This window comes from Lampetra planeri, chromosome 30 (genome assembly GCF_965212315.1).
Source record: "Lampetra planeri chromosome 30, kcLamPlan1.2.h2, whole genome shotgun sequence".
Taxonomy (NCBI): Eukaryota; Metazoa; Chordata; class Hyperoartia; order Petromyzontiformes; family Petromyzontidae; genus Lampetra; species Lampetra planeri.
The window spans coordinates 10,171,488-10,184,466 of record NC_136136.1 but is presented as its reverse complement, the minus strand read 5'-3'; the positions used below and the strand labels follow the sequence as shown (position 1 = coordinate 10,184,466).

The window sequence follows — 12,979 nt, the reverse complement described above, 5'->3', positions numbered from 1 at the left end:
CATAGAGTTCCGAGGGGAGGTCACCTGGCCGGCAGGTTTTTACCCGAAAGCCCTCATAGGGATAATCTTCACGGTTTCCTGCGGCCAGGGAATTGGGCGACCTCCCCCGATGCTACTTCGCACCGCGGCGCTGTGACCTGGGTTGAGATTGCATGGTCACGGTGAGTGCTGTCCAGCCACCACGGTTGAAACGCACCCCCACACACACGTATCGACAAGGCAGGCAGGGGTCCGCAGCCACGAACGAAGGGAGAAGCCAGGGGGGGGGGCAACTGATTGGCAGAACAAAGGCGCAGTGGACCGCCGCCAGCGCCGCAGTCAAGCCAGCAGACCCATTGTTAGGGAAATCTTGGAATGCGGCTGATTAGCGGGGACGGTGTGCGCAGGGACCGCCGCAGCGCAGCAGCCGGGGCGAGCCTTTGTTACGGAAACCGCGGCTGATTGGCATAACAAAGGCACCCATGGATCAGCGCCGCAATCGGCGGGGGACCCATAGTTAGAGCAATCGGGAATGGGGCTGAAAGAGCGTGGCGACCTGATTGGCCGAGAAGGCGCTCGGGTCGGCATTCTTTGATGTAGATGGGGGATAAAAGAGGACGCAGAGAGGTAAAAGTCAGCGCTCGAAACGGCTTTCAGCTCGGCCACCCGAACGCCCGTGCGATGCGTCGAGGTGAGCGGCGAGGAGACCAACGGAACGCCGAGCGCATCCAACCGTGAGTAAAGAGGTAAAGGAGTATCGAGATAAACCGGGAATAGACCCTTGGGCGTTAGCGTAGGTCAGCCTTGTCGTTCCACACTGATTTAACAGCAAATCGCAGGCAGCCGATAATAAATAATTAATAACTAATCGTAGCCTCGTGTGGTTTCGACGAGAAGTGTGAACGCGCGCGGTGCTGTGTGTACGTACGCTCGCAGTGTGTAAGTGCTGTGCGGGGCTGTGTGAGGGGAGGCATCGCGTTTGATTGAAGGAGAGGCAACGCAGTGTTAACAGGCGTACGGGAGCCGGCGACGAGCCATGCCTCCCTCGCGAACCCGAGGTGGGGGGACCCAGGGAGGGGAACCATCAGACGACAGTCCTTGCCCCGTGAGCGATGAGCCCAGCTCGCACAGCAGCGAGGGGTCGGGGAGCGGCGGGACCCCTGCAGTCAGAATACAGCCGGGAGAGATCTCGGGGGCCAGCGACCCCGACATTTGTAGCGTGGCGCGCTAACCGCTACGCACACACAATGCCCACACATATGCAAGCAGGAGACATGCACACACACACACACACAATGGTGTATAGTAGGGGCAGCATCCGTCCCCCGCACCTCCGATTCGCATGGTTGGCTACGTATGGTGTGAAAGAAGCTCAACATATAAAAAGCTGCTGGGATGTATCAGTTAATGGAGCAAATTATACACAAATCAGATACAAGTCTCGTTTAATGTTATTGCTAAAATAATTAGATAAATAGGATATAGGTTCAACAGCCTATGGGCCTTCCGAACCAATGATTTCCGGCAGCATTTGTTTCAGAAGGTAAACTCTGGATTAGTTATGAGTGTAAACGTTCCGACAGGAGGATGCCCCCAAGGTTTACCTTTTGAAATTAATACCGCTGTAAAATATTGCTCAAGGTTTTAAATATATATACAGTTGAATTACTTAAATGTTATTATATTAATTTGTGATAGAAAATATAGATTTCCTGGAACGTGGAATTCACACTCAGGACCTCCAGTGCTGCCCTTTGTGCTCTGATCGAGCGAGAGCCACCCACTGGGCCACAAAGTCACTGCACAGGGACGATTGTTAACAAATACAGGGACTTCTCTACTTACGAACATTCGACTTACGAACGTTCAGAGATACGAACACACCAGGCCGTATGTCAAGTTGCCCGTTTGGACCGAGAGTTATTAGTTCAACCGCCGTGCAATAGATGGCAGTGGTGGCATCTACAGAACATGAAGAACCAGTGGCATCTACATATGCAGAACATAAAGGACCAGTGGCATCTACAGAACATGAACAACCAGTGGCATCTACATCTATAAGAGAAAATACAACTTTTTAAGCCATTCCCCGTATTTAGTGTACATTCCGTACAACACGTTTGGAATCGACAGGAGTAAAGTTGAACAAGTCAACTTACAAACCGACCTCTGGAACCTAACTCACTTTTCTGGTAGATGGCGCCGCACCCGCAGGCAGCGATTTCCTGCTCCAGCCCCCCCTTCCCACCCCCGCTTCCCATACCCCCCTTCCCACCCTTCCCACCCCCCGCTTTTCCGCAATCTTCCACGTTGCTGTGGCACCGCAGTGTTGCCGCCTTCCTGCACGGCTCCGTGCTCCACCGTGGCTCTTCGGCTGACCGTCGGGTGACCTACGGGGTTGCTCTGGTGGACCCCCCCCCCCCCCCGCCCACTCGCCGGCATCTACTCCAACCCTGGTCCCATCGTGTACAGCCACCTCCGCCATATCGCCAAATGCTCAAGACTACCGGCTGTTCGACCACGTATCCTGGTCAATCTCCTACATCTTGGGCTGCTCAAGGACTCTTGTTGGCCCAGGCCCAGAAACTTCCTCCGTGGCTGCTGGCTGCAGGAGTGGTAGAGGACGCACAACCGGCCTCACCCATCGCCACCTACATCCACCACCACATTCACCGCATACTCCCGTCCAACTCTTACCCCACCATCCGCCGATTTTTCCTTCAAATTAGACCTCTGGAACTCTCATTCCGTGTGCAGTAAATATGCCTCCACCTTGGATGCTTTTCTCTCCCTTAAATCCACCGCCCTCGCGATCACAGAAATCTAGATCACCCCCTATATCACCGCCACCCCCCGCTGCCCTTTCATCATCTGCCTCCTTTTCCCACATTCCTCGTCTGGTGGGCAAAAGTGGAGGCGTAGGCTTGCTCAATCCTCCATCCTGGATCCCTGCGCCTACACTCCCCACTATCCCATCCTTCCCCTCCTTTGAACACCAATTATCCTCCTCCCTCCACTGTATCACCTTCCTCAGTATCTATCGTCCCCCCGGTCCCTCTATCCTCTTCTTCGACTACCTAGACAGTCTTCTTTCCACTGTCCCCCCTCTCCCGCACCTCTTTATTCTTCTAGGTGATTTCAATCTGGATCTTAGTCTTCCCTCCATTGCCTCGACCCTCCTTGCCCTCACTAACTCCTTCGACCTTTGTCTCCTAACCTCACCCCCTACTCACTCCTCTGGCAGTATCCTCGTCCTCATCTTTATATCAGACTAGCAGAAGTACCCGGCGTTGCCCGGGTGAAAAATATATTTCTTAATAACGTTACATATATACACAGATGGGCTGCTACCCCTGCCCCCCCCCCCCCCCCCCCCAGCCACGATCTCCTCGGCCGCTGTGCAGGAATATGTACGGCCTATAGTGTGGTGGGGTGTCGAGGCCTAGTACCGTGCAGAGCCTCCGGCCTCGCCTAGATTGCCCACCCGGCTGAGGCTGGGTACTGGGGCCGTTACCCCCCCCCCCCCCGCACTACAATAATACTGTCTAATCGCTATAATTTTATTATCTACCGACCCTATAATAGTAATTGCACACATTGGGGTGGGGGGGGGGAGTGAAGAGGACGTGAAACTTTGATGAATTTACCTCAGAGTCGCGTGTTAATGCGTGCGCATATTTTTAACGGGAATTAAAAATGGCGTCCACCCCGCAGCGAATGCGTCGCTAGCCGTTGCCAGGGGCAACCGCCGTGGAAAACCAAACGGACCAATCGTGTCTCGCAAATCCCTCGCATTTCGTCCAATGAAACTGCGTATGGTCCGGCGACACACAGACACACACACAGACAGACAGACCGATTTGCGATTTTATATATATAGATTGCGAGGCTTCCCCCATTGTAACTGACCCCCGCCCTCCATCGGACCACTTCCGCCTCTCACCATCACCGTACCCAGCCCACCCATTCTCGGCCCCATCCAACCCCACCACTTTTTTTCCTGCAATCTCTGCTCACTAGATTCTGCATCCCTAATCTCGTGGATATCCTCCTATCTCTCTTCCTTGCACTCTTTTTCCTCCCTCCACCCAGATGCTGCCTCTGCCATCTTACACTCCACCATCAACACATCACTCAACCTCCTTGCTCCCCTGTGCCCCCGCTCCCACCGTCCGAAGCCCCCCCAGCCCTGTCTAACCACCTCCATCCAATCAAGCCGTCGTTCTCTGCCCAAATCCAAGCATACGTGGAGAGCGCATCACCCCCCCCCCCCCTTTCCCTCTCCAATAATATCTCCCTACTGTGGCAATTTCTATCATTGCTGGAAGTAGCCAAACATTATTACTTTCACACTCTTAACTTCCTCCTTTTCCTCTCATCCCTGTTTGCTCTTCTCTACCCTTAATAACCTTCTCCACCCCCCCCCAACTCCTCCCCGCCCTTTCCACTTGCCTCTCTGCTACTGACTTTGCCCTTTTCTTCTATTCCAAAACAAATGGCATTCGCTCCCCTTTCCTAGCTTCTCCGTCCCCCACCGAGCCTCTTCCATCCTTAGCGCCTCACCAATTCCCTACTCCGCCTGCCCTCACCAACTTCCCCCATGACTCTGGAGGAACTCTCTGTTACCATCTCCAAAGTCCATCTCACCACCTCACCCCTTGACCCTATCCCTGCTCCCCTTCTTACCTCCGTCCTCCCCTCTATCCTTCCCTACTTACTCTCCCTTTTCAATGTGTTTCTATCCTCGGATGCCTTTCCTGCTAATTTCAAGTCGGCCATCATTACTCCTCTCATTAAGAAACCCTCCCTCGATGCCAACTTCATCTCAAAACTACCGTCCTATTTCCCTGCTTCCCTTCCTCTCCAAAGTTTTCGAGCGTCTTGTCCACTCCCAGCCTCAACAACTTAATCGTCACCCACTCCCTCTACCTACTCCACCAGTCTGGTTTTTGCCTGCTCCACTCCACAGAAACTGCACTAATTACCATCGAGAACCACGTGATCAACTCAGCGCCACGCTCTTCTCTCCTCACTCCTCGTTCTTGTCATGCCGCCGCCACGAAGCCGTTCAGCAGGCGCCCCATCTCCGACCTCGCCACCACCAAGCGACGGAGCCGACCCCGCGTCCCCCTCACCTCACCTCACATGAACACACCCGCACGCATTCCCCCCCCCCCCCATAGAGCTCCTAGGGGAGGTCACCTGGCCGACCGGTTTTTATCCGAGAAGCCCTTACCGGGATTAAACTTTCACGGTTTCCGGCGACCAGGGAATTGGACGACCTCCCCCGACGCTACTTTGCACCGCGGCGCTGCGACCGGCCTTAAGATTGCAAGGTCGCAGCGAGGGGCCACTCGGCCACCGCGGGTGAAACGCATCCCACACACCCCACACACGCAAGTATCGACGGGGCAGGCAGAGGGAATAAGCATTGTGATGGAGGAGCATCATTAGAAAACACGCAGCGCATCTGAATTGCATAATCAGGCACCCCCGCACAGGGAGCGGAGGGACGGCATAATTACGCTCGGGCACGCAGGCACCATTGTTAGGGGTGTTAAAGGATAAGGCTGTTGGTATGAGGAATCGGGAGAGCGGAGTCGCGCGGGGAGCCGTGCATAAATTCCCACGGCGCACCTTTGTGACGGACGCCGCCGCATAAACTGCGATAATGGGGGGGCCTGCGTGAGAAAGGGATTGATTGGAATTTGCGCTGCGCAGGTTGAGCATTAATTAGCATATCAAAAGCAGATTGATTGGAATTTGCGCCGCGCAGGTTGAGCATTAAGTAGCATATCAAAAGCGCCCGGAACCGCGGTGCGCGTGCCAGAGGGTCGCGAGCCTATTGTCCAGAGCCGCATTCCCTTTGAGGTAGGGAGGATAAATAGTGGGCGCAAAGGGGAAATTGGGCTCTTACTCCAGCGCCAGGCGACCAGACGCAGCTCCAGCCAGCGACCCGGACGTCCGTGCGACGCGCCGAGGTACGCTGTTAGCACAAGGATCAGCGGACCGCCGTGGACACTTAACGGTGAGTAAGGAGGTAAAAGTAGGATCATAGCCGATAAATAGAGAATAGATTCAGAGGTATCAGCGTAGGCGAGCCTCGTCGACTCACTGATTTAACATCTAGTTCCAGGTAGCGGATAATAAATCATTAATAGCTGATCGTGGCCTCGTGTGATCTCGTGTTATAAGTGCGAACGCGTGTGGTACTGTGTATGCGTAAGCTCGCGGCGTGCGTAATCGGCGTACCCCAGGTGCGCGATCATAACGTGAGCGACCAGCGCGGCGCAGAGCGGCGCAAGAGTGGGTATCGCGTGTGGAGCTGTATGTGTGTGTGCGCGCACGTTCACGACGTGTATAATACAGGTGCGCGATCCTAACGTGAGTGGTCAGTGTTGAGTGAGTGCCGCGCAGAGCTGTGTGTGGGTGTGCGCGTGCGAAATTAACCATGCCTACTACGCGGACCCGCGGGGGAGGGGAATCCTCGAGCGACGGCTCTCACCCCATGGGTGAAGAACCCAGCAGCGGTTCGCCTAGCAGCGAGGGGGCGAGTAATGAGGTTAACCCGGCCGTTAGGGTTACCGAGGGAGGGATCTCGGGGGCTAGCGACCCCCACATATTGGTGTCAGAAACGGGACGATCCCCCGCGCCCCCAAGGGAGAGAGGCCCCCTAACCCAAGTTTAAGTAAAATGCACATTTACGGGCAAAGGAATTCCATCATGGAAATCGTTTGCCCGCAGCATCAGGGGGGCTAAAAAGGTTAATGGGTGGTCAGAGGAGGAGGCTTTGCAGCAGTTAGAGCTACATTTAGATGGGCGGGCAGCTGACTTTGTGGAAGCTTTGCCCGCAAGCGCACAAACTCAGTGGGAAGAATTAATGTGCAAACTCGAACGACGCTTCGGCGCCTATGACGAGGAGGAGGCGCAGGCAGCATTAGAGGCACGCCGTCGCCAACCCGGCGAGGATTTGCGAGATTACGCTGAGGACGTGCGCACGCTGACCCAGCTCGCGTACCCGGAGTACGAGTCAAAAATAATTAAGGGCCTCGCCGCCGGGAAGGTCCAGCGATATTTGGCACAAACCCCGTGGTGGCAGCCAAATGTCGACGGTGCACGCCTCTCCTTTAACACCCTCGTCGAGCGCGCGCGCAAATGCGAGAAACTCTCGGGTGAGCGCGCGCAGCCTCGAGGGAGGGGACGAGAGTGCGCCGTAGCGAGCCTACTCTCCGACGAGGAGGAAGAGCTCGACATCGCAGGAAGGGGACGGGAAAGGGAGCCCCAGAGACCCAGCGAGACAACCCCGGGTTGGGTAGCCGGACTACAGACCGGCATAGGAGATATACGCGAGGAAGCGAATAGAAATGTGAAGACCATCCAGTCTGAGATGGGTGAGCTACACTCCACAGTAGGGGGGCTGGCCGGGAAGGTATCCCAATTAGAGTCCGAGTTGGAACAACTGCGTACAGGGAGAGGGAGCGAGCAGGGGACCCACTACGGAGCCGCCACCCCTCCCCGGACGTGTTATGTTTGCGAACGGCGAGGGCATCTCAGGAGGGACTGTCCTCAGGTCGCCCGAGCTAGACAAGAGCTAAGGTCAAACACTAAGGCCCCCCTAGAGAGGGGACCACCGGGGGGTGAAATCGACGTAGCCCCGACACGAACAAGCTGTAGTGATAATGGCGAGCGAGTGATCTCCACACAGGTTCCAGAAACAACGCCCCCGGAAACGGTGACTCCTGGCGACTGGCTACGGGAGCTGGTGGCGGGGATCACGGGGGCCACGTCGCTGGTGGAAGGGGAGGAAAACGGAGTGCGTACCCGAATCCTGCTGGACACGGGGGCGGTGGCCTCGCTCGTGAGTGCAGCTCACTGCAGCGCGATCAGGGTCGACGTGCGTCACCTGCAGGCCCCGGACCGCGCGCTGCACACGGCGAGCGGAGCCGGAATGGGGTTGCTGGGGAGAGCAACCCTAGAGGTCCGCATAGGCAGTCAGGTGTGCACCCAGGAGTTCTACGTGTCGAGTGCGTTGTGTCACGAGTGTATCGCAGGTACCGACCTCTTAGAACAACTGGGACTCAACGTGCAACCCCGCCAGCGATGCGCCACCATGGAGAGCAACGGCGAGCGGATACCGTTCCTGGGACGAGAACCAACGCGCCCCCGCTTTGCACCTGTGGCCGCTATCCTGGCGACGGCAGTCTCCATCGGCCCGCTCACCGAGATGCTGGTGCCGGTGGCAACATCTCCCACCGACCCCGCGCTCCGACCATCAGGGGAGGTAATGCTAACTCCTCACCCGGAGTTGGCAAAACGGTATGGGGTCGTGGGATCTGCCACGTTGGTAAACGCAGATGGGGACCGATTGTTTATGCGGATGTTTAACCCCCACAATACCCCAGCGATACTGCGATGGCGCACCCCGATAGCCACCGTACACCCCCTGCACGCACGCCACTCTAACGACTCGGTGTTCGCACTCTGGGCTGAAGACCCCGGTCGTCCTGAGGGTGACCAGGACCTGGCCTGGCGAGTCGGCCCGACTCCCCGAGCCGAGGTCGTTCCCCTGCTCGACGCGTTACAAGTACCATGGGCAGATTTACCTAAGGGAGAGGCCGATCAGCTGCGCGAGTTACTGCGGGAGTATGCCGACGTGTTCAGCGAACACAACTCGGACGTGGGTCGGACCGACCTTGTTAAGCACCAAATTGACACCGGTGCAGCCCGACCCATCAAACTCCCTGCGTACCGAGTGGGCGCACCCGAACGCACCCAGATCAAAGAGGCGGTTGGGGACATGCTTCGCGATAACATAATTCAGCCCTCGGCGAGCCCCTGGTCAGCCCCGGTGGTACTAGTAACGAAAAAGGATGGGTCAACCCGGTTCTGCGTCGATTACCGTAAATTGAACGCAGTCACGCTCGGCGACGCCTTCCCCATACCTCGCATCGACAACACTTTTGACAGCCTCGCCGGAGCGCGATATTTTTCTACCCTCGATCTCGCGTCCGGGTACTGGCAGGTGGAGATGGCGGAGGAGGATCGGCCGAAAACCGCATTCACCACCCCGATGGGACTATTCGAGTTTCGAGTACTCCCGTTCGGACTCACCAATGCGCCCGCGACGTTCCAGCGGCTGATGGAGTTGGTGATGCGGGGTTTGCAATGGGAACAGTGCCTGATTTACTTGGACGATGTGATCATGTTCAGTAGATCTTTGTCTGAGCATTGGTCCAGGCTACGAGAGGTGTTCCAGCGACTGCGAGCGGCTCATCTCAAGCTCAAGCCACGTAAGTGTTACATCGCACAACGCGAGGTGGGGTACCTCGGGCATCGCGTCAGCGAGGCAGGCGTGTGTACCGATCCGGAGAAGGTACGCGCTGTAGTGGAGTGGCCACGGCCAAGGAATCTGATGGAGATCAGATCATTTATGGGGCTCGCCACCTATTATCGTCGATTTGTAAAGGGATTCAGCGAGATTGCACGCCCCCTCACCCAACTCACCTCCCCTAAGCACCCCTATCAGTGGACGGGGGCCTGCCAGACGGCCTTCACCACTCTCAAAGACCACCTCACCCACGCCCCCACCCTCGCTTTCCCCGATTTTACCACCGATTTTATTTTGGACACCGACGCCTGCAGCAGCGGGCTGGGCGCGGTGTTGTCACAGGTACAGGATGGAACGGAACGAGTCATCGCGTACGCCAGCCGGACCTTGAGTGGGGCCGAGCTGAACTATTGCGTGACCCGCCAAGAGTTGTACGCCGTGATTTTCGCATGTAAGCAGTTCCGGCCGTATTTGTACGGCAGGAAATGTCGCGTACGCACTGACCATTATGCTCTGCAGTTCCTTCTTACATTCAAGGAGCCGCGGGGGCAGATGGCCCGGTGGTTGGCGCAGTTGCAGGAGTACAACCTGCAAATCGAGTATCGGGCTGGCCGGACGCATGCAAACGCAGACGCCTTGTCGAGGCGGCCCACGGTGTACGCCGAGACAAGGGCGGAGGAGGCCTGCCCGTGTTTCACGGGGGGACGCTGCCGGCAGGCAACGGACCCCCGAGAGGCCGCGGCCACTGACCCCCCCCCCAGCGAGAGAGAGTGCAGTGTGCGCCACAGAGACCCTCACAGGTGGCACCGAGGATCCCGTCGACCGCCCGGCAAGCGCGGGACCCGCGGCTCGGGACCCGATCGGACGGATCCAGGAGGACGTCGGCTGCGCCTTCCCGGGCCTGAACGACGAGCAGCTGAGACAGACCCAGCAGCGAGATCCCGATCTGGCGGCAGTGGAGGCGGCACTGCGGGAGGAAAAGAGCGCCCTACCAGGACCCTGGAGCGGTTTGTATGCCCGGTTGTGTGTGCAGAACGGAGTGGTACGGGAGTTAACCGAGGCCGGCCAGCCGGGGTGCATCTGTGTTCCTGCCCAGGTGCGACCCCAGCTGCTATGGCTGGTGCATGACCACCCACTCGGGGGCCACGATGGGGAACGACGCACTCGAGAGACCCTGCGTCGCCAGTATCTCTGGCCCAAATTGGCACAAGACGTGGCGGCCTGGGTACAGGGCTGCCGCGCCTGTCAGCAGTGCGGGCCGAAACCGGCACGATACCAGGTACCCCTAAGGCCGTTCCGCGTCAGCCGCACGAATCAGCTGGTCGGGATCGATCTACAGGGGCCATTCCCGCGATCCCATCGAGGCAACCGGTATATCCTAGTCGCAGTAGAGTATTTCACCCGCTACCCCCGTGGCAGTAGCCATCCCTGATAAAACGGCCTTGGTGGTGGCCCGGGCATTCGTGGAACATTATGTACTCAAGCACGGGATCCCAGAACGAGTCCTCACTGACCAGGGTAGCGAGTTCGAGGCCGAGCTGTTCCAGGCACTGTGCCGAGAATTCGGAATCCAGAAGGACCGAACCACAGCGTACCACCCCCAAGCGAACGGTATGGTAGAGCGCATGAATCAGACCCTAGCGGGGAAACTCAAACGTATGGCGGCCGCAAATCAACGGGATTGGGACGAACACCTCCCATACGCCCTTTTCGCCTACGCCACTACCGTACACACGTCGACGGGACAAACCCCGTTTTTAATGATGTTCGGCCGTGAGTCTCGTTTACCTGCAGATCTGCTATTCGGCGTCCCTTCCCCCCAGCCGGAGGAGGGAAGCCGCCCCGTGGAACACCTGTTGGAGACCCTGCGAGAAGCCCGAGGCCGAGCATACCCGCAAGGGGAAGCCGCGCATCGGCGGCAGGAACAGGGCACCCGACCCCGCATGGAACCCCCCTTATTCCTGACAGGCGCTAAGGTGTGGCTACACACCCCTCGCGTCGGGACCGGGCAGGTGGGGAAACTGACGACCTACTGGCGGGGACCCTGGACCGTGGTGCGGCAGATCTCCCCCTGGACGGTACTAATTTATGGCGGGGAGAGGGGTCGAGAGACGGTGGTCAACGTCCACCGCTTAAAACCGTGGAAAGCGGCCCCGGCGAGAGAGAACCCCGTCACCCGAAGGCCCCGAAATCCCGGAGTACCCGCACCCCTCGTGTTGGGGGGCCTCGCACACTACATGGGCCCCGCCGCGCCCCCGAGACGCCCCGATCCAGTCCGGAGACGGCGCGGAAGACGGCCCCTAAAACCCTCCGCTTCTGAGTTTGTACCCCAGCCCGCAGGTACCGAGGGACAGGGAGAGCCGCTGGAGTGGAGGAGGAGGCCGCCGCAGGAGCTGCAGAGGACGGAGCCACCCGCCCCGAGACCAGCCACGAGGTCCGGACGGACCCCCCGGACCCCGCAGCGTTTCCTCGTGGGCGCAGCCCAAGCAAGGTGCTCCAGTCAACCCGGGACGGGGACCAGCACCTCGGGGGGCTATGTCATGCCGCCGCCACGAAGCCGTTCAGCAGGCGCCCCATCTCCGACCTCGCCACCACCAAGCGACGGAGCCGACCCCGCGTCCCCCTCACCTCACCTCACATGAACACACCCGCACGCATTTCCCCCCCCCCCCCCCATAGAGCTCCTAGGGGAGGTCACCTGGCCGACCGGTTTTTATCCGAGAAGCCCTTACCGGGATTAAACCAGGGAATTGGACGACCTCCCCCGACGCTACTTTGCACCGCGGCGCTGCGACCGGCCTTAAGATTGCAAGGTCGCAGCGAGGGGCCACTCGGCCACCGCGGGTGAAACGCATCCCACACACCCCACACACGCAAGTATCGACGGGGCAGGCAGAGGGAATAAGCATTGTGATGGAGGAGCATCATTAGAAAACACGCAGCGCATCTGAATTGCATAATCAGGCACCCCCGCACAGGGAGCGGAGGGACGGCATAATTACGCTCGGGCACGCAGGCACCATTGTTAGGGGAGTTAAAGGATAAGGCTGTTGGTATGAGTAATCGGGAGAGCGGAGTCACGCGGGGAGCCGTGCATAAATTCCCACGGCGCACCTTTGTGACGGACGCCGCCGCATAAACTGCGATAATGGGGGGGCCTGCGTGAGAAAGGGATTGATTGGAATTTGCGCCATGCAGGTTGAGCATTAATTAGCATATCAAAAGCGGATTGATTGGAATTTGCGCCGCGCAGGTTGAGCATTAAGTAGCATATCAAAAGCGCCCGGAACCGCGGTGCGCGTGCCAGAGGGTCGCGAGCCTATTGTCCAGAGCCGCATTCCCTTTGAGGTAGGGAGGATAAATAGTGGGCGCAAAGGGGAAATCGGGCTCTTACTCCAGCGCCAGGCGACCAGACGCAGCTCCAGCCAGCGACCCGGACGTCCGTGCGACGCGCCGAGGTACGCTGTTAGCACAAGGATCAGCGGACCGCCGTGGACACTTAACGGTGAGTAAGGAGGTGAAAGTTGGATCATAGCCGATAAATAGATAATAGATTCAGAGGTATCAGCGTAGGCCAGCCTCGTCGACTCACTGATTTAACATCTAGTTCCAGGTAGCGGATAATAAATCATTAATAGCTGATCGTGGCCTCGTGTGATCTCGTGTTATAAG

At 57.9% G+C, this 12,979-nt stretch overlaps 1 protein-coding gene across 2 annotated transcripts in view; it reads right to left on the bottom strand.

Annotated features, from left to right (window-relative positions):
• Positions 1-12,979, bottom strand: part of LOC144728960 (equilibrative nucleoside transporter 1-like) — a 146,212-nt gene that overhangs the window by 77,512 nt on the left and 55,721 nt on the right. The gene's annotated exons all lie outside the window — the stretch shown is intronic.